The sequence below is a fragment of the Lathyrus oleraceus genome, chromosome 1 (assembly GCF_024323335.1).
Source record: "Lathyrus oleraceus cultivar Zhongwan6 chromosome 1, CAAS_Psat_ZW6_1.0, whole genome shotgun sequence".
NCBI lineage: Eukaryota > Viridiplantae > Streptophyta > Magnoliopsida > Fabales > Fabaceae > Lathyrus > Lathyrus oleraceus.
This window is the reverse complement of record NC_066579.1, coordinates 384,362,883-384,381,543: the sequence shown is the minus strand read 5'-3', so window position 1 is coordinate 384,381,543 and position 18,661 is coordinate 384,362,883. Positions and strand designations below refer to the sequence as shown.

General features: G+C 38.4%; 1 long non-coding RNA gene across 1 annotated transcript; it reads left to right on the top strand.

Annotated features, from left to right (window-relative positions):
* Nucleotides 1–16,762: 16,762 nt before the first annotated feature.
* LOC127138581 (uncharacterized) lies at nucleotides 16,763–17,646 on the top strand. The gene is made up of 2 exons (XR_007808815.1): nucleotides 16,763–17,148; nucleotides 17,421–17,646. It is a non-coding gene; the product is annotated as an uncharacterized LOC127138581 (long non-coding RNA).
* The last annotated feature ends 1,015 nt before the right edge of the window (nucleotides 17,647–18,661 follow it).

Sequence of the window (18,661 nt, the reverse complement as noted above, 5' to 3'; positions counted from 1 at the left end):
ACATCTTCTCCAACCAGCAACTCCTAAGAACTGCAATGAGAACGATCCTTTTGAAGTACCCAATCTACAACTCTGTAGACCCTTCTATCTTAAGTTGATGTGCCACTTCACCAACTAAGAATCTGATGTTAAACCACATGTCACAACATTGTGTTTAGACATCTAGCTGTTGAATTCAGCTCCTTCTTCTGCCACTTGAAAGAACTTCCTCCCTTCACAGAACAAGAGTTCAATGTTCTCAATGACTTGATTGTGGAACCAAGTTTGAGTAAACAACCTCCATCCTGCAGGTTTGCAGTTAAGTCATCCAAGCTCACACCTTGATGAATTACTGCTTCTTCTCCAAAGACATCAGACATTCTGATGCATGAGTCTTCAGAAGGACCAGTTAGAAACTAACCCTTCAGCTATACCAAGGATTCCACTTCCTAAAGCAAGGATGTTTCCATGATGTTAAGAATGCTGCCACTTGTTCTTAACTTCATAGTGTGCATTAGCCAATGCACTTCCTTACTTAGATCAGAGATAAACTGATCCAAGTGACCACCATCAAGACTATGATGTCTTCTTCTTCTTGTACACACCCAGGCTGAACGTGTTTCTTGCCAGGAAACCTTTTCAGAGATCATATGCTTTTGCTGCCACCAAAGAGATAGATCATCAACCAATGTACTATCCTTCCTGTGATTCTGCACAGGGTCTTGAAGAGGAGATGTTCCAACATCTTTAAGAACATCAGTTATCTTGAGTTCCAAGGATAATCAATTATATACTTGTACTTGGCACAAGTTGACATTGATCTTAAATCCTTTCCCAATATTCCTTTCAGATACTTCCACCATAAGACTACTTTGAAAATATTCTTCTAGTGTCAACATCTTCTGCTTGCAAGCACTTCAACAGTTTTGAAACTATTCTCAGATTAAATTCACCCTTAGGAAAGAGAGAGATGAATTCTTCCTTGCAAATGTGTCACACACCCACCAGAACCCATGTGACACAGGTCAACAGCTAACCAGACCCTAGGCTGACCAAACTTGAGGAAGTTAACCAAAACTCCCCCTCAATTTAACAATCATGGAAACTCCACACAAATATCCATGTATTGTACACAAATGTCTCAACATGACATGCACTATCCTACCAGTGGCAACTAACTTCCCCAATCAGACTCCAGCTGACCATAAGTACTAGTGAGACACACAACACCAGTCAATAGTAGATATGCACTGTCAGAGCATACTACCTCAACCAACCTCTGAATCTTCATATTCTCACTCCTTGAAAGAACTGTCACTTCTGATCGTGGTGTTTGAATAACAAGATTCATGGTCCCAATCCTCTTGAATGGAATACCAGTCAGGTTGCCCTATTATTGACTTCTATCATCCAGGGGACATGTCTTCTGGTACACTATATTACTTCAGAAACCAACTGCCCAACCCTGATCAATCTACAGGGATAAGGCACACAGCGGGGATTGCACAGTGTCACTTTTCAACCAGCTCCACTTCTAGAGATCCAACTTCTAAAAGTGACCTTCTTAAGCATACACACAGTTGACCCTATCCTAGTCAACTTAGCTCACACAGATGTCTCCTCTTCCAGGTCAGGAGTAGGTTTCAAACCAAGGTATTCCTTTGTTTGACTCCTAAAACCATCTGCTCTTCAATCAGTAGCTGCATACTTGTTGAACAACATGTTCTAACATCACATAGAACATCTGTTTAACCTCCTTGAAGCAGGCCCTCCTTGAAAGTCTTCAAGGTTTTCATATCCACTGACCAGGAGAGTACAAGAATCAGTGATCAGGTGATTCTTACCAAGAAGAGTGGACTTGATGAGACTCAAGTATCTTTGACATCTTCACTCGAGTATGATGGAATCTTGAATTCAGCATTCTTTCATCCACTTGAGGGAAAACTACATCAGAGTTTGAGTTTTGCCAGGTATTATGCATCGGAAATCATAATACAACTCAACCTAAGAACACCCTTTTCACCAGATCAGCCTCCAAGTCCATACCAAGTTTGAATGTGATTCAATACTGGCACAGATGTCCCATCCAAAGGCCAATTGCCAACCTCCAGATACAGGTACACATCATTCCTGTCATGAACAGTCCATCCACCTACTTCAAGGGACCATTCAGGGAAATTACAGAACCTTCCACTGGTTCCAACATAACTTCTTGCAATATACCAGAAAGTATCACCCATGGATCTCATCCAGAAGCAGAACATGATGCCTGCTCTGATACCAATTGAAATTCTGGTGTAGTCAGAATTCAGATGTTCTACTCCAAGTCTTGACATCTGATCTAACCTTGTAATTAATACAGCAAGACAGTTATTAACCCATGTACTAATATGCACACGTTCACAGATGTCACGACATCTCATTCTATGTCACCCTAGAATGGATGAACACCTGGTTTTGTGCATCAGGAAGAATGACTCAACTGAGATCTATCCTAGCACTTACTTCTGTTGTTTTCTTACTCAGTTATCAGCATGATGTCTTACTGTTGATTTTGGACATCATCTATTACATTGTTCCAGTGTGTTTGTCTTGTACATGTATTTCCTGAATGAACATGTTAATCTAATTACCACTTATTAGATTGCTAACAACTAGGCTATTTGTTAGGTTCATTAATTGTAGGTTAGTAGTTGGTTTCCTGGATTTTAGCTCAGCTGTTGAGTCCCTGAAGAATAGCCTGAGAAAATTACTGAAACAGAAAAACCAATCAACCTACACTTTAGCACATGCTGTTGGGAATGAATGTCACAACATTCAGTTCAACAACCAGAACATATGCTGGTTCTGTTATGTTCCTGGAAACGTACTGTGCTAAGTTAGCAGTACTGTAAAAGACCAACTAGTCTCTACTTCAGTATCAACTTTCAGTCTCAACTGTCAACACATCCAGTTTGACAGTTTCACACTGATCCTTCGGCCAGGTCTGTTATCCTTGAAAAGAACAGACTTAAATAAATACTAAACTGAAATCAACCTGCTTATTATTCAGTATACGCTGTCACTGATGAATGTTACAACATGCTGTTTGACATTCAAACAGAAGGCTATATACCAGATCTGTTATCATCTTGATAAGATGACTGGAATACAAGCTGAGTTATGACAGTAATAAACACATGCAGAAGAAAGACAAACACAGGAAATTGTTTACCCAGTTCAGTCCAACATGACCAACATCTGGGGGCTACCAAGCCAGGAAGAAGATCCACTATTAGCAGTATTAATTCAGAGTTAAACTCACCCGTTTACAACTCTTCACTTAATCCCTACCCAATGCAATCTATACCTAGGAACTCCTAGATAGAAACCTCCAGTTTCCATTCCTATCACTACAAATACAATGTAATGTTAACACACCTTGAACTTGCTTCACAGCTTCATTCAAGAACAAAATCACTCTTGCCTACAGGCTTTGAGTTACAAAAACTCTCAGCTTTTACCACTGAGAATCATATGGTAACCTTCCCACAAGTTGGGAGGTTTACCTCACACACACCCCTAAAAATTCATTCTAAGAGGCTTACACATACTAGGTTACAATGTGCTATTTATAACCTAATCACCCAACTGGATTTGGGCCTTCAGAAATCGCAGCAGACTTGTTCTTTGCTGTTACAACTTCAGCAGAAAAATTCTGCTACAAACAAGGTCTTCAATCCTAGAATCTCTCCATATATATCTCCATATTTTGAGCCTATATATCTTCTGATTGAGTCTTCAAGACCTCCACATGGGAGTTAGGATATTCACCAAATATCCTTACTAATCCCAGAATAAATACTGAATTAATTAATTCAGTTTTCTACACATGTATGATGTCACAGGCATGATGTCGTGACATCGTACATGACATGTTGGTCCAGATGTTGAACTTCTTCAACCCAACATATTAAAACAACAGAGATGATTACATTATTTGTTTTACAAAATTAATTCCAATCCTAAGGAATTAACAGTTACTACCGAAGATGTTACCAAACAGGAAATGGAAGAGATGCTGAAAATCATCTGCAACAGTGATTTTGATGTGGTAGAACAGTTGGGGCATACTCCGTCTAAAATTTCGATGTTATCCTTGTTGTTATCTTCTGAATCTCATGCCAATGCATTGATAAAATTCTTGAAGACCGCTCATGTACCTCAGGAGACATCTGTCGATCAATTCGAAAATTATGTTGCTAACTTGGCTGTTGACAATGGCCTAGGCTTTTCCGATGCTGACCTGACACCAGCAGGAAAGAATCACAATAAAGCTCTGCATATCTCCATTGAGTGTAAGGGAATCACCTTGTCTCATGTGTTGATCGATAATGGCTCTTCTTTGAATGTGCTACCGAAAGCCGTGCTCGATAAACTTGACTGTAAAAGCATTGAACTGAAACCTAGTGACGTTGTGGTGCGTGCTTACGATGGTGCGGAGAGTGTTGTCCATGGTGAAGTGGTTCTCCCTATCAAGATAGGACCTCAAGTCTTCAACACTACCTTTCACGTAATGAACATTCGTCCTGCCTATTCCTGCTTGCTGGGACGCCCTTGGATTCATGGGGCAAGTGCTGTAGCTTCGTCTCTCCATCAAAAGCTGAGGTATCCAATAGAGGGTAAGATTGTCACTGTGTGTGGAGAAGAAGAGTATATTGTCAGTAGTGTGCACACCTTCAGATACGTCGAGATGGATAGTGAATTCTTTGAGACTCCTTCTCAGTCATTTGAAGTAGTTCCTCCGACCAGTCCTGTCCTTAAGCCAGCTTCCCGTGTGCCCAAGGTTATTCGTGCTCCTCCTGCTATGACTTCTCTGAAAGACGCTCAAGCCGTGGTCGAAGATGGTGGTCGTACTGGCTGGGGTCAACTGATCGATGTACCGTACAAGTCTGATAGATTTGGCCTGGGATTTAGCTCTGAAAAGGTAGTCAAAGATCAGATTAATGTTGTGGAAGATGCTGATAGCGATTGCGACTGGGATAGCTGGATTTTCCCAACAATTGGTGACGGACTCAATAATTGGAAGGCTGAAGACACTATCCCGATTTCCTTTATTCAGGAGTAATTGTTATTGTCTATTTTAGTGTTGCAAATTTTTAATTTTTACAATTGAACTTCTTAAAGCATTGTGTCTATGCCCGGGGCACAAATAGCTAATTTGTTAAGGGTTTTGTCATTTTCATAAGCATATCCACATTCAATAAATCAATGGACTTTTTGCATTCAAATATTGCGCTCTTTATCTTTCCTGTCATCTTTTAAACAAGCTATGCTTTCTTACACACACTCACGTAACAAATTGCAGATCCATATCCACTCTGGATCCTGTTGATAATAATTCTGCTACTGTTCATTATGACTTTGAAAATCCGATCTACTAAGCCGAGGATGGAAGTGAGGAAGATTGTGAAGTACCTGGAGAGCTTGCCAGACTGTTACTGCAAGAAGAAACGACTATACAGCCGCATGAGGAATCAATTGAAATTGTAAATCTGAGTACTGAAGTAGACAAGAAAGAAGTCAAAATAGGAGCAGGCTTGGGAAACAGCGTCAAAGAAAGATTGATTCAGATGTTACATGACTATATAGAGATTTTTGCTTGGTGTTATGAAGACATGCCAGGACTGGATACTGATATAGTAGTGCATCGTTTGCCAATGAAGGAAGATTGTCGTCCTGTTAAGCAAAAGGTTCCTCGCATGCGTCCTGAAATGTCTGAGAAAATCAAAGCCGAGGTTATGAAACAATTCGATGCAGGTTTTCTGGCTGTTACTTCTTATCCTCAATGGGTTGCTAATGTGGTACCAGTGCCAAAGAAGGATGGTAAGGTGCGAATGTGTGTAGATTACAAAGATTTGAATAAAGCGAGTCCCAAAGATGACTTTCCACTTCCGCACATTGATGTTCTGGTAGATAACACCGCTCAACACAAGGTATTCTCATTCATGGATGGATTCTCAGGTTATAACCAGATTAAGATGGCGCCTGAAGACATGGAGAAAACTACGTTTGTGACGCAATGGGGCACTTTCTGTTACAAAGTAATGCCATTTGGTTTAAAGAATGCAGGGGCAACATACCAGCGTGTTATGGTGGTTTTGTTCCATGATATGATCCATCATGAAATAGAGGTATATGTGGATGACATGATAGCCAGATCTCATACTGAAGAAGAACATCTCGATCATTTATACAAACTGTTTGAGAGGTTGAAGAAATACAAGTTGAGATTGAACCCGAACAAATGCACCTTTGGGGTAAGATCCGGTAAACTCTTGGGCTTTATTGTCAGTGGTAAAGGAATTGAGGTTGACCCGGCTAAGGTGAGAGCTATTCAAGAAATGCCAGTTCCCCGTACAGATAAGGAAGTCAGAGGTATCTTGGGACGCTTGAATTACATTGCCCGATTTATCTCCCATTTGACTGCTACTTGCAAACCCATCTTCAAATTACTAAGGAAAAATCAAGAGATGATCTGGAATGATGAATGTCCAGAAGCTTTTGACAAAATCAAGAAGTATCTCCAAGAACCTCCAATTCTGATGCCACCAGTTGAAGGAAGACCTCTAATCATGTATTTGACCGTGTTAGAAAATTCAATGGGGTGTGTGTTAGGGCAACATGACGAGTCTGGTCGAAAAGAGCATGCCATATACTACCTTAGCAAAAGGTTTACCGACTGTGAAACAAGATACTCATTGCTCGAGAAAACTTGCTGTGCTTTGGCTTTGGCTGCTCGCCAACTAAGACAGTATATGTTGAATCATACCACTTTATTGATTTCTAAGATGGATCCTATCAAATATATATTTGAGAAACCTGCCCTCTCCGGAAGAATAGCAAGATGGTAGATGATTTTAACAGAGTATGATATCCAATATACTACTCAGAAAGCCATCAAAGGAAGCGTGTTAGCTGATCATTTGGCTTATCAAGCAGTTGATGATTACCAATCTATGAATTTTGAGTTCTCAGATGAGGATGTCATGCTTGTTACTGATTATGAAGAACCTGGACCAGATGAAGGACCCGAGCTGGGATCCCGATGGACTATGGTTTTTGACGGATCTTCTAATGCTTTGGGCAATGGTGTTGGTGTTGTAATTATTTCTCCCAGGGGTTGCCATACGCCTTTCACTGCTAGACTATGTTTTGACTGCACCAACAATATGGCTGAGTATGAAGCCTGTATGTTGGGACTCAAGGCTGCTATAGGCCTGAAAATCAAGTTTTTGAGTGTGTACGGAGACTTAGCCTTAGTAATCAGTCAGATCAAAGGAGAATGGGACACTAAACATCCGAATCTCATCCCTTATCGAGAGCGGGTGTTGACATTAATCCCATACTTTGAAGAGATTACATTCGAACATATTCCACGAGAAGAGAATCAGTTGGCAGACGCATTAGCTACCATGTCATCTATGTTCAGAGTCAGATGAGACAATGAAGCTCCCATGATCACCATTGCATGATTAGATGAACCAGCATATTGTTATGAACTGAATACTGATGAAGTAGAAGAGAAACCTTGGTTCCACGAAGTAAAAAGATATCTAGAAACTCAAGAATACCCTGAAGGGGCATCCATCAATGACAGAAAGTTTCTGAGGAAGTTCTCCGCTAAATTCTTTTTGAGTAATGGAGTATTATACAAACGTAATCATGATTCGACTTTGCTTCGCTGTGTGGATAAAAAGGAAGCAGAAAAGATTATGGAAGACATACACGACGGTACTTTTGGGACTCATTCTAGTGGACATACGATGGCCAAGAAGATTCTGAGATCAGGGTATTATTGGTCTACCATGGAAGCTGATTGCCACCATCACTCCAGAACTTGCCACAAGTGCCAGATCTATGCGGACAAAGTACATGTACCTCCTACTCCATTGAACGTGTTGACAGCACCTTGGCCCTTTGCAATGTGGGGCATTGATGTGATTGGAGAGATTAAACCTACTGCTTCTAATGGACATCGTTTCATTCTTGTTGCTATTGATTACTTTATAAAGTGGGTAGAGGCAGCCTCCTTTGCTTCTGTCACCAAGAATGGGGTGGCACGGTTCATCAAGAATAGTCTCATTTGTCGGTATGGCATTCCTGAAAGAGTTATCACTTATAATGGTACTAATTTGAACAACAAGATGATTACTGAACTCTGCACGCAGTTCAAAATAAAACACCATAACTCTTCTCCATACCAGCCAAAGATGAATGGCGCCGTAGAAGCTGCTAATAAGAATATTAAGAAGATCATACAAAAGATGACAGTAACATACAAAGACTGGCATGAAATGTTACCCTTTGCTCTTCATGGTTATCGCACTTCAGTGCGCACTTCGACAGGGGCAACTCCTTTCTCTTTAGTCTACGGAATGGAAGTCGTTTTACCAGTGGAAGTTCAGATTCCCTCTCTAAGAATTATGAAAGATGCAGGCTTAGACGAAGATGAATGGATTCAGACTCAACTCGTTTAGATAAATTTGATTGATGAAAAGAGACTTGCGGCTGTTTGTCACGGGCAGATATATCAGAAGCGCATGATCCAGGCATTTAATAAAAAAGTCAAGAGACAGGTATATCAAATTGGCGACTTGGTAATAAAGCGTATCATTCTACCACAAGGTGATTCTAGAGGCAAATGGACTCCCACATACGAAGGGCCGTTTGTAGTTAAGAAGGTATTCTCTGGTGGAGCCATGATGCTTGCTACAATTGATGGCAAAGACTTCCCACATCCCGTGAACGCAGACATAGTTAGAAAATACTACGCATAAAAGAGACCCGCTAGGTCGATGTATCTAGGCAAAAGTAAGGGCATCCCGGCGAACCAAAAGGGTTCGGGCAAAAACTAGGGATAAACATATAAAAATGTACACCCGGCAAGTCGAAAACCAAAAATACATGCATAAAATAGGAATAGCAATTACTAAAAGACGTTAGGGTCGAGGATAAAGTCTAACCATGCTTTCCGATGAATCCAGTTGCTAATCCTATTCCCCAACAAAACCAATTATTTCCCATAAGAAATTGGCATTACTAGACAGACCGGTCATCTCTTTTATCCCCCAGCCAGGTCCCGGTGAATATTTCTACCATCAGACAAGAAATCAAATACCCCCAGCTAAGAAAGGGTCATCAATACAAATATCTCCAACCAGAATATGGGGATTTATTTTCCCCTGGAAAAAATTTTCGGACGCATAATTCATGCATCATTTCGCATCATATACATGCATGCAATGTTCACATTTATTTTCACAAGCATAAAACATCTCATGCATCATGACATGGCATGAGGCTAACCTTTTTCAGGTTAATTATCCTCCCGATACAGTCAAAATAAAGGTTCATTCAGACGGACACCCTCATCGGTTACATTTTAGATTCAGATGCATCCTTCAGATATAATCCATATGGATGTTCATTCTGATGAGCATTCTGACATCCTCCTAATGATGGCATCTTTAAGCCCATCCCAGACATTTATTGCAAATACAACATATACAAATATTATCAGATATAGCCTAACGTACGGTTCATTCTGGTTCAGCCTAACGTATGGTTCCGTCAACTGTTCCAATACGGTCTAGCGTACGACCCATTTGGATGTTCATCCCCTCAGATACTACCTAGCGTACGGTACATTCTAAAGTGTAGTCTAGTGTATGACTACCCCCTTTTATCATCAGATACAGCCTAACGGACGGCTCATTCTGCTACTCAGATACGATCTAGCGTACGATCCATTCTGATCTTTATTCCTCAGATACTACCTAGCGTACGGTATATTCTGACGTGTAGTCCAGCGTATGACTACCCCTTTCATCATCAGATACAGCCTAACGGACGACTCATTCTGCTACTCAGATGCGATCTAGCGTACGATCCATTCTGATCTTTATTTCTCCAGATACAGCCTTACAGACGGCTCATTCTGCTACTCAGATACTGCCTAGCGTACGGTACATTCTGAAATGTGGTCTAGCATACGACTACCCTTTCATCCTCAGATACAGCCTAATGGACGGCTCATTATGCTACTCAGATACGATCTAGCGTATGATCCGGTCTGATCTTCCATCCCCAGTGAAGTCACCCGCCTAATGGACGACTCAGTCTGCTACTCAGATACGATCTAGCGTACGATCCGTTCTGATCTTTACCTCTCCAGATGCAGCCTAACGGACGGTTCATTCTGCAATTCAGATACGATCTAGCGTATGATCCATTCTGATCCTTTATCCCCAGCAGCGTATGACCCATTCTGATCCTTATCTCATCAGGTTCAGCTCACCCTAATGGATGACTCATTACACGGTCTAGCGTAAGACCCAGTATGACACCCATGTCTTCAGGTATGGTCTAATATACGACGCACTATGAAGCTCTCTTCATCAAACTTTCTAGATGGCATCTTTAAGCCCATCTCCATCAAGACTAACTTTTAATTAACAAGCGCAAATTTTTGGGGCATTCTAAGTGTTCAATAATCTTCCACCTCCAGATCACGAATGGCAAACATACCATTCTAACTCTCTCGGTTTATGAATATTGAACAGGGGCAGCTGTCATACCCCAAAATTTGCCCGTTAAGTGTTCAGGACATTTTTCAAGACATTCTAATCCATTTTCAAGACATTAATGTTAAAGGAACAAGGGTCCAGCGCACAGGTTACCAAATCCAGAAGATGACCTAAATTGGCATGCTCACTAGGCGAGCAAACCCTTCGCTAGGCGAATCCTTCGCTACCTCACTCCCCTAGCGAGCTCACGAAATACCAGAAAATTTTGGGCTTAATTATGAGCCCACCAAGACACAACTATTATAAAAACCAGAACTTCACACGGAGAAGGGGACGGAGACAGACGGTGGACAGAGAGGGAACACGCAAACCCTAACAGAGGCAACCGGAAAAACCTTGGAGGCTAACGAAGAGAATTCAGAGTAACCCCCGGATACCCCGAAAGAAACTCATCTGCACAAAGGTTACCTCCACCCAACTCAATTGCAAACAGGTTTGCCATACCCCCACTAATTTTATGCTCCTAATTTGATATCTGCAAATACATGAGATATTATGATTGAATTTCTCATTAGGTTTCGCATATGGGTTTAAGTATGCATGAATGTGTCACACAATATCTTGAATGCTTAACCATGTAATTTCTGTAATGGATGCCATGGGGTTTGGGGTTTCTGAAATCGCACTGTTATCAAAGAAGAACCCAGAACCCGTAAGCGTTCGCTAGCACCTCGCTAAGCGAACATGTAGCGAGGGTTCGCCAAGCCTTCGCTAGGCGAGGCAGTAACGAATATGACAGTAATTGATTTTTTCTGCCTGCACTCTAATCTATCCCGTATTCATTTGACATGTTTATATCGCAATCATGTACTATTTGCCTGACGTTATTACTGTTGTGATTCCTTAGTTTGGTGCAACTCTCGATTGCACCCCGTCTCGATATTCTAACCCGTTTGTTGAATTTTTGTGAGGGTTCACATACTCCTGAAGAGACAGCTTGCTAAGTATCCCACTTTATTTGTGGGATACCCTTGTGGAGATTTATTCTAATTACGGGACTGATTACATTGCCTTCGAATATATGATCTTGGCCCTCTCTTTGTTGCCTTACGATATTACGGCCATGTTCCGCGAATGTAAGGATACCCTTAGCAAAGACCCTTCGATTAAATCATCATGTCCCTACAAAATAAATCATAGTCCCTCGGACGCTGCCTTCGAATATATGATTTTTGTCCCTCGATGACCCTTCGTTGTAGCCTACGGTTAAATGATGATCGTCCCTTCGAATGCTAAGGTATCCTTACAAATGTTGCCTTCAATGACCGATCGATGACCCTACGATGTCCCTTTAAATCCAAAGGATAAAACTACTTACTTCTCAATAGTAAGGACAGTTTTACCCTCCTAAGGATAGGAAATACCTATAAAGACCTTGGTTAGGTATAACTCTTAAACGCTTGCTCACGGCTTAAAATACTTTTCACACCTCATACTTTTCAAAAACATCTTTTGTAGAAAATCACCACTTGGTATACATTCGCACCAGAATCATTGCCGAGTTATATTTTTCTAAACATCTTTCAAAATCAAACGAGATAAACACTTTGTATACATTCATACAAGAATCATTCCAAAGTTAAATTCTCCTTTCAAAACATTTTCCCAAACACTTTCTCAAACAAGGAAAACATAAGTGAGCTAAGCAATTAAGAGCCCATGGATAACCATGGATACAAAGGGTGCTAACACCTTCCCTTTGTATAATGTACCTCCCGAACCCAAAATCTAATCAAGGTCTTTCCTGTTCTTTTCCGCCTTTCCTTATTGGATAAAAGAAAAGTCGGTGGCGACTCTTGCTATCCGCGACATTTGCTTTCCAAAGCAAAAACACCAAAGTCAGTTCACCGTATGACACTAAGGTAATATAGTTATAAGTGAGCGCTAGATTTTCTCCATAAAAATGATAAACCTATTACCTCGGTGTTTTTGAAAATCGAGGGAATATAGCTATAAGTGAACACGCTTTGAATCCCTGTAACTGCATTTAAGGTTTTTTTAATGATTTCTCACTTTGCGTCTTCCAATCTTCCATTTCTTTCTTAGTTCTTTTTTTTCTTGTTAATTAGTAATTCTCAAAAAAATTGTTATCAACAATAAGAAATAATTTGAAAGAAAATATTTCATTAATTAAAATCAGGACAACAAATAATTATTTCACATATTCAAACTTCTGACTCCACTAAACTTCAATAGTATCACTATTAACTATCTCTAACTGAGATAAAAATTTAGAAAGAACTCTTCCATATGGGAGGAGGAAATTTATCTCCTCCCTAGAGATGATTATCATTTCCTTTAAGAGGTTAAAAATGGTAAGAGGAAGATTAACTCTGATATTCTTGGTAAGGAATAACAAGAGATGTTTGTCATCCCAAGTAAGCATTTCAAGTTGTTTCTCTCTTGAACAAAGATTTGACACTAGAAGTTGATACAAAAGCACTCGTTATTATCATCTCGAGGGGACAATCAACTTATTAAAAAAATACGAGGAGAAAACAATTCAGAAACATTTTTTTATTATTATAATTTTTTTTATAAACTAAATGATATATCCCGTCAGTTTCCTTAAAAATCGAGGGATAAAATAATCAGATTTTATTATAAAAGCACACGTTAAACAGATTTTACCATAATCATAACTTATATGTAGCCACTCCAAACTCGAACGCATCATTCTTTGGGATTTATCTCAAAAAATGGTGTTGATGTTGTTGTATTTAGAAGCTTGAAAAAGTTCTCTATGATGGATTGCAAATGCAAAAAAATATTTTTCAATGTTGGAACAGATAATTCATAGAAATTGGATGCGTGTAATATTTGGAACACATAACTTCTTACACCAAAATTCTTCTTTTGTTGTATTATTATTTTTCAATATTCTGTGTAAACAACAATTTAATTTTAAAATTAAAATAAAAAATCATGTTCACCTCAGGTTTTAACAAAAACGGGGGGATAACTTAGCACGATAATTTTAGATATTGATTACCATCCTAAAACAAATCTTTGTCGTCCATTTCATGATTATCAATGCTCAAGACACTACCATTAGTGATCCGCGTGAAACCTAAGAAATTTCCATTATAAAGGTCATCTGATATTTATAGTTGATAAAAGAAACATCATGAAGCGCTTGAAACTATCTACATCTTCCACTTTAATTTTTTCCATTAAGAGTTCTCTATGATGGATTGCAAGGGCGGAAAATTATTTGAGTTCAAGGTTTGTGTTTTTAAATATTCGTTTGAGCAAAAAATCATTTACTTTTCTAACCTTTTTTTTATGAGCAGAAGCATTTGATCTTTCCCAAATATCAAGGAGTCGAAAATCCAACATATGATCTTCAAGGATAAATTAATTTTTATTTTAATATTTTGTATAAACAATGTAATATTTTGGATAAATATTGTAATTTGTATACAAATTATTTTTGTTTATTTTCTGTGTAAATGATGTAACGAATTTCAATTTTAAAAAAACAATCTATCTTACCCATCAGTTTTATTATAAACCGAGATGTATGAGACGCTAGTTTTGTAAATAATAAAAATGCAGATGTTGGGGTTCGAATCCATGTGAAAATTAATTTACCCGTTGGTGTTTAAAAAACCAAGGTGATAAGTTGTTGCTTTTCATGACGCCCTTCGTTACCTCGGTAGTGCAGCCGAGGTAAAATGCATTTTGCGTCTGATGTTAAAATTATTTTGTGTAGTAGTGATTGGAAGTACATGAAAGGATAGTCGAGAAGCATCATGATGTTAAGACATTGGAGAAAAATGTTTTAAGAGCAGTGTATTACTCGCCAACAATGGTTCAAGATGCGAACGAGTACCTGAAGAATTGCGACAAATGCCAACGACATGGGGACATCTTTAGTTCCCCATATATAAAGCTACACATTTTGACGTCACCCTGGCATTTCTTGCAATTGGGGTTAGACATTCTAGATTCATTCATGACAAATTAAGGCCACATCAAATACTTAAAAATTGTTGTGGATTACTTCACCAAATGGGTCGAAGAGGAAGCATTAGCAAACATCATGACAACAAATGTCCTAAAGTTTTTTAAATGGAGCATCTTAGCTAGATTAGGAGTCCCCCAAGCCATTGTGACTACTATGGAATATAATTTGTAGATAAAAAAGTGAAAGGTCTATTGAAGGAATTGAAGATCAAGCAACACTTCACCTTAGTAAAACACCTCAAATAAATGGACAAGTAAAGATAACGAATCGTGTGTTGGTGACGAGTTTGAAATGAAGACTTGAAGAAGCCAAGTGAAATAAGGCCAATGAACAACAACACATCTTGTGGGCAATATCGTATAACTTCTTAGTCGACAATCGGGGAAAACTCATTTTCATCTTACCTGCACTATTGAAAGCTTTATTTCGGTTGAAATTGAATAGTTGAGTTAGAGGACAACTATTCCTTTTCCAGTTGAGGAAAACAATCAAGAGATTAAAGAAGAAATCGACCTTGTAGAAGAGAAAATGACATTTATGCCTTCACCAACACCATCATTAAGCAAACGATAACTTTCAGGTATAACCAATGCGTCCGACCGAGGGAATTTCAGGCACTGGACTTAGTGATATGAATAGTCGACTTTAGATGTTTTAAGGGGGAAGTTAAGTGTCAGGTTCCCAAGCTAGGTACGGCCGACAATCCAAGTACTTGGATTTTGTGTACAAGCACGTACACCCTATTTTTGTATTCCGATTTGTTGAGAAATTGTTTTGAAAAAGACACTTGACGTTGGATCAAGTGTTTGGATTTATTAATGAAAAGTGTGTGTGAAGAATAGAGATAGAGATATAATTAAATAGAATGGGATATTTTGAGAAGGGAATAGAATGGAGAAGAGATGAGATATAGATAATGGAACGGATAAGAGTTACTAGACGTTGGATCAAGTACTCACGTTGTTATAAGTGAGTTTGATTTGGAAAAACATTTGACGTTGGATCAAGTATCCTTTTTGTCTTTTGAAAGTTTTGTTTTTATCGTTTAGTTTTATCTATTTAGTTAGCATGCATGATAAGCTATAAAAGCATATAAACCTAAACTATTACACATGCATGTGATGGGGGGACATATGGCTCACAATAGGGGGATGGAACCACACAATACAAAGTAAGGAAATGGTTAAACAAGTTACAAACCAAGCATCATGCCTAAAACAATCAAGTGGCATGGTGTCCTCAAATAATACAAAGAAAAGTACATGGTTAAAGGTCATAATGGATTGAATCCATACTTGAATTGAACTTGAGGTCTCAATGGTCATGTAAACACACAAGCAAGTGGGGTTAGTATGAGATCAAGGAAAGTGAGAATGATCCAGTAAATGTAAGCATATTCAAAGATCTAAATCAACTCAAATGGCAATGGATTAATCATGGACAAACAATCAAAGACTAATCATGTGATCATGGAAAATGGAATGGACACACACAAGGCATACATCAAATAAATTGAAATGATATTTTCAATTTCTATAAGATGATCACAAACCAAATGAATCGATTAAATGGATAAATAAAGTGAGTATTAAACATAAGGATCAAAATCTACCTAAACATCAATTAGGGATCAAATTAAGAAAGGGAAATTAACTATCTAAGTCACAATTATCTAACCTACACATGGACATGGTAATCACAATGCAATAGTCAAATTGAATGAAAATTAGACTAAAGAACAAATTATGATAAAAACTACACTTAAGCATGTTAATCAAATCATGAATTATATCAACAAAATGGGTTAGAAAACCCTAAGGACAAATTATTCTAATCATGACAAGGTTAATCAACTATGAGATTAATTCTGAAAAATCCAAAAATCTAATTTCTAACCACATGATCAAAATCACTCACTTAGTCAATTAACCTACATTAATTCCTAATTAAAACTAAATCATAATTAAACATAAATCCTAATATATGATCAAAATCTAGAATCATCCTAATTATAACCAAGATTAAATAGAAGCATGTTAACACAAAAATTAACTGAAATAAAAATAAATTAACAAGGACTACTCAAGAGATTAATGGAGATTATCCAACTTAATCATGAACAGAGGTGAAAAACGGATGGGGGATGAAGACAAACAAGTGTTTGTTTGCTTGGGCCAAAGGCCCAAGTCTTACCAAAAATATCCAAGAACGGGTTCAATACCCACATGACCGAAACCGAAGTTCTCACCTTCAAGCCAAATGGAACGCTCGATATACGTCTCCCCTCACATCCATCGTCTCCCTTTCGATTCTGAAAACCAAAAGAAGCTTTGTCATCAATGTTGTTCAAGGAGCATCGTTGGAAACTTAGCACCAGTGGGAAGTCGCTGGGAACTTGAAAGCAACAACGACGACATGACCTAGTGGAACCGAAGTAGGTCGAGTGGCGGTTGGCCGGATCTCTTGAAGGAGGAATCAGAGGGAGCAAAGATGGTTGTGGATGGTTTGTTCAAGAATCGATTCAATGATGATTTCAAGCCTGAGGAATGAAGAAGATTGAGTGGCGAAAAGGTGAGATAGCGTTTTTATTTTCTCAATTGCAATGCTTCTCTCCCCTTTTCTAATTTGTTTGTCGCCTCTTTTTTGCTATGAGTTCTCCTGTTGTGAGGTAGTTTGTTTTTTGAGAAGTTTGTTAATGAGTTCTGAGTTAGAATGAAAATGAAGGGGTGAGTTGAATTTTTAATGAAAAATGTTCCTGTCATGAAAAATCAGATGAATTGTTTTTATTGGCCTTTTCTCTGTTGCAAGTGGACTGAATGGCTTGGTTTACATTGGTATTGCAGGTGGACATGTCATGGTGACGAATTGGAATGCTATGGACTATGCTTATGGTGATTGTTTCATGAAAAACGCAGGGCTTTGGATCTAGCTTTGTAATGTTGTAATTTTTGTAACTCGTGTGGTTTGAAGTTGAGTTAGAGATATATGTAATGTAATTGGAATTTGGTTTATGATTGTAATGAGATAATGGAAATTGAATGTGATTGGAATTGAGATTGAATGGTTAAATGAGTTTGTAAATGGAATTTTGAATTGGGTATTTTGTGTATGTATGTGGGAAAATGTCATGTAACATGAATGTAACAAGGTGGAAATTTGTATAGGACTTACTTATGCTTGTAATGAAAATGCTTTATGTAATGAAAATGCTTTGTGTAATGAAACACCTTATGATACAAACAAGTTTCTTTTTATCTAACCAAAATGAAATGCTTATTATGGGGCTAAATGGATACATGTCCAAATTGCTCCATGTTCCCACTTTAGACCAGTTAATGCACATGGACAAAACCCTAACAAAATAAAATCAAGATTCATCATGGCCTAACATAACCAAATGGAAATCAGAATGACACTTGAGGCTTAGGGTATTCACACCTTAATTGTTGACTTTGATCAACTGATTGATCAAAAAGTCAAAAGTTGATCAAAAGTCAAATTAGGTAAAAAAATGGTTTTTTTTGTAATCCTTTTCTATGGACATTTGTAATGTAATGTATATGAATGTAATGACATTTGCTTATGAATGAAATTGATATTTGAATTGATATGAATCGACTTTGAATGAATTAATATGGATTGAAATGATATTGAATTAACTTTAATGGATCATATGACTTGAATTGAATGGACTTGAAATTGATGGAAATCCAATGCTACAAGTATAGGAACTAAGACCTTAACAAACTTGAATGGATAATGACATGAACGAACCAAAGATCCATGGACAAAACAACAAGGTACTGAAAATGGCATAAAATGGATTTGAATGACCAATGACCAGATGAAACCAAACAAGACATGAACAAGCCATGAGGAGATGATTAGATGAAATGCCATGGATGAATGGAAGCAAATGGAAGTTGTGGGGCCATGATCATGTGGGAATCCTAAATTAGGGTTTGGCTTCACCAAAGAGCACAGTTGAATCTTCAATGTCAAGCACATACACAAGCATCAAGCGATACCTCCAACTAGGGTTTGGTTGATTGAGCAACCTCAAGCTGTTGGGAAACCCTAGTTT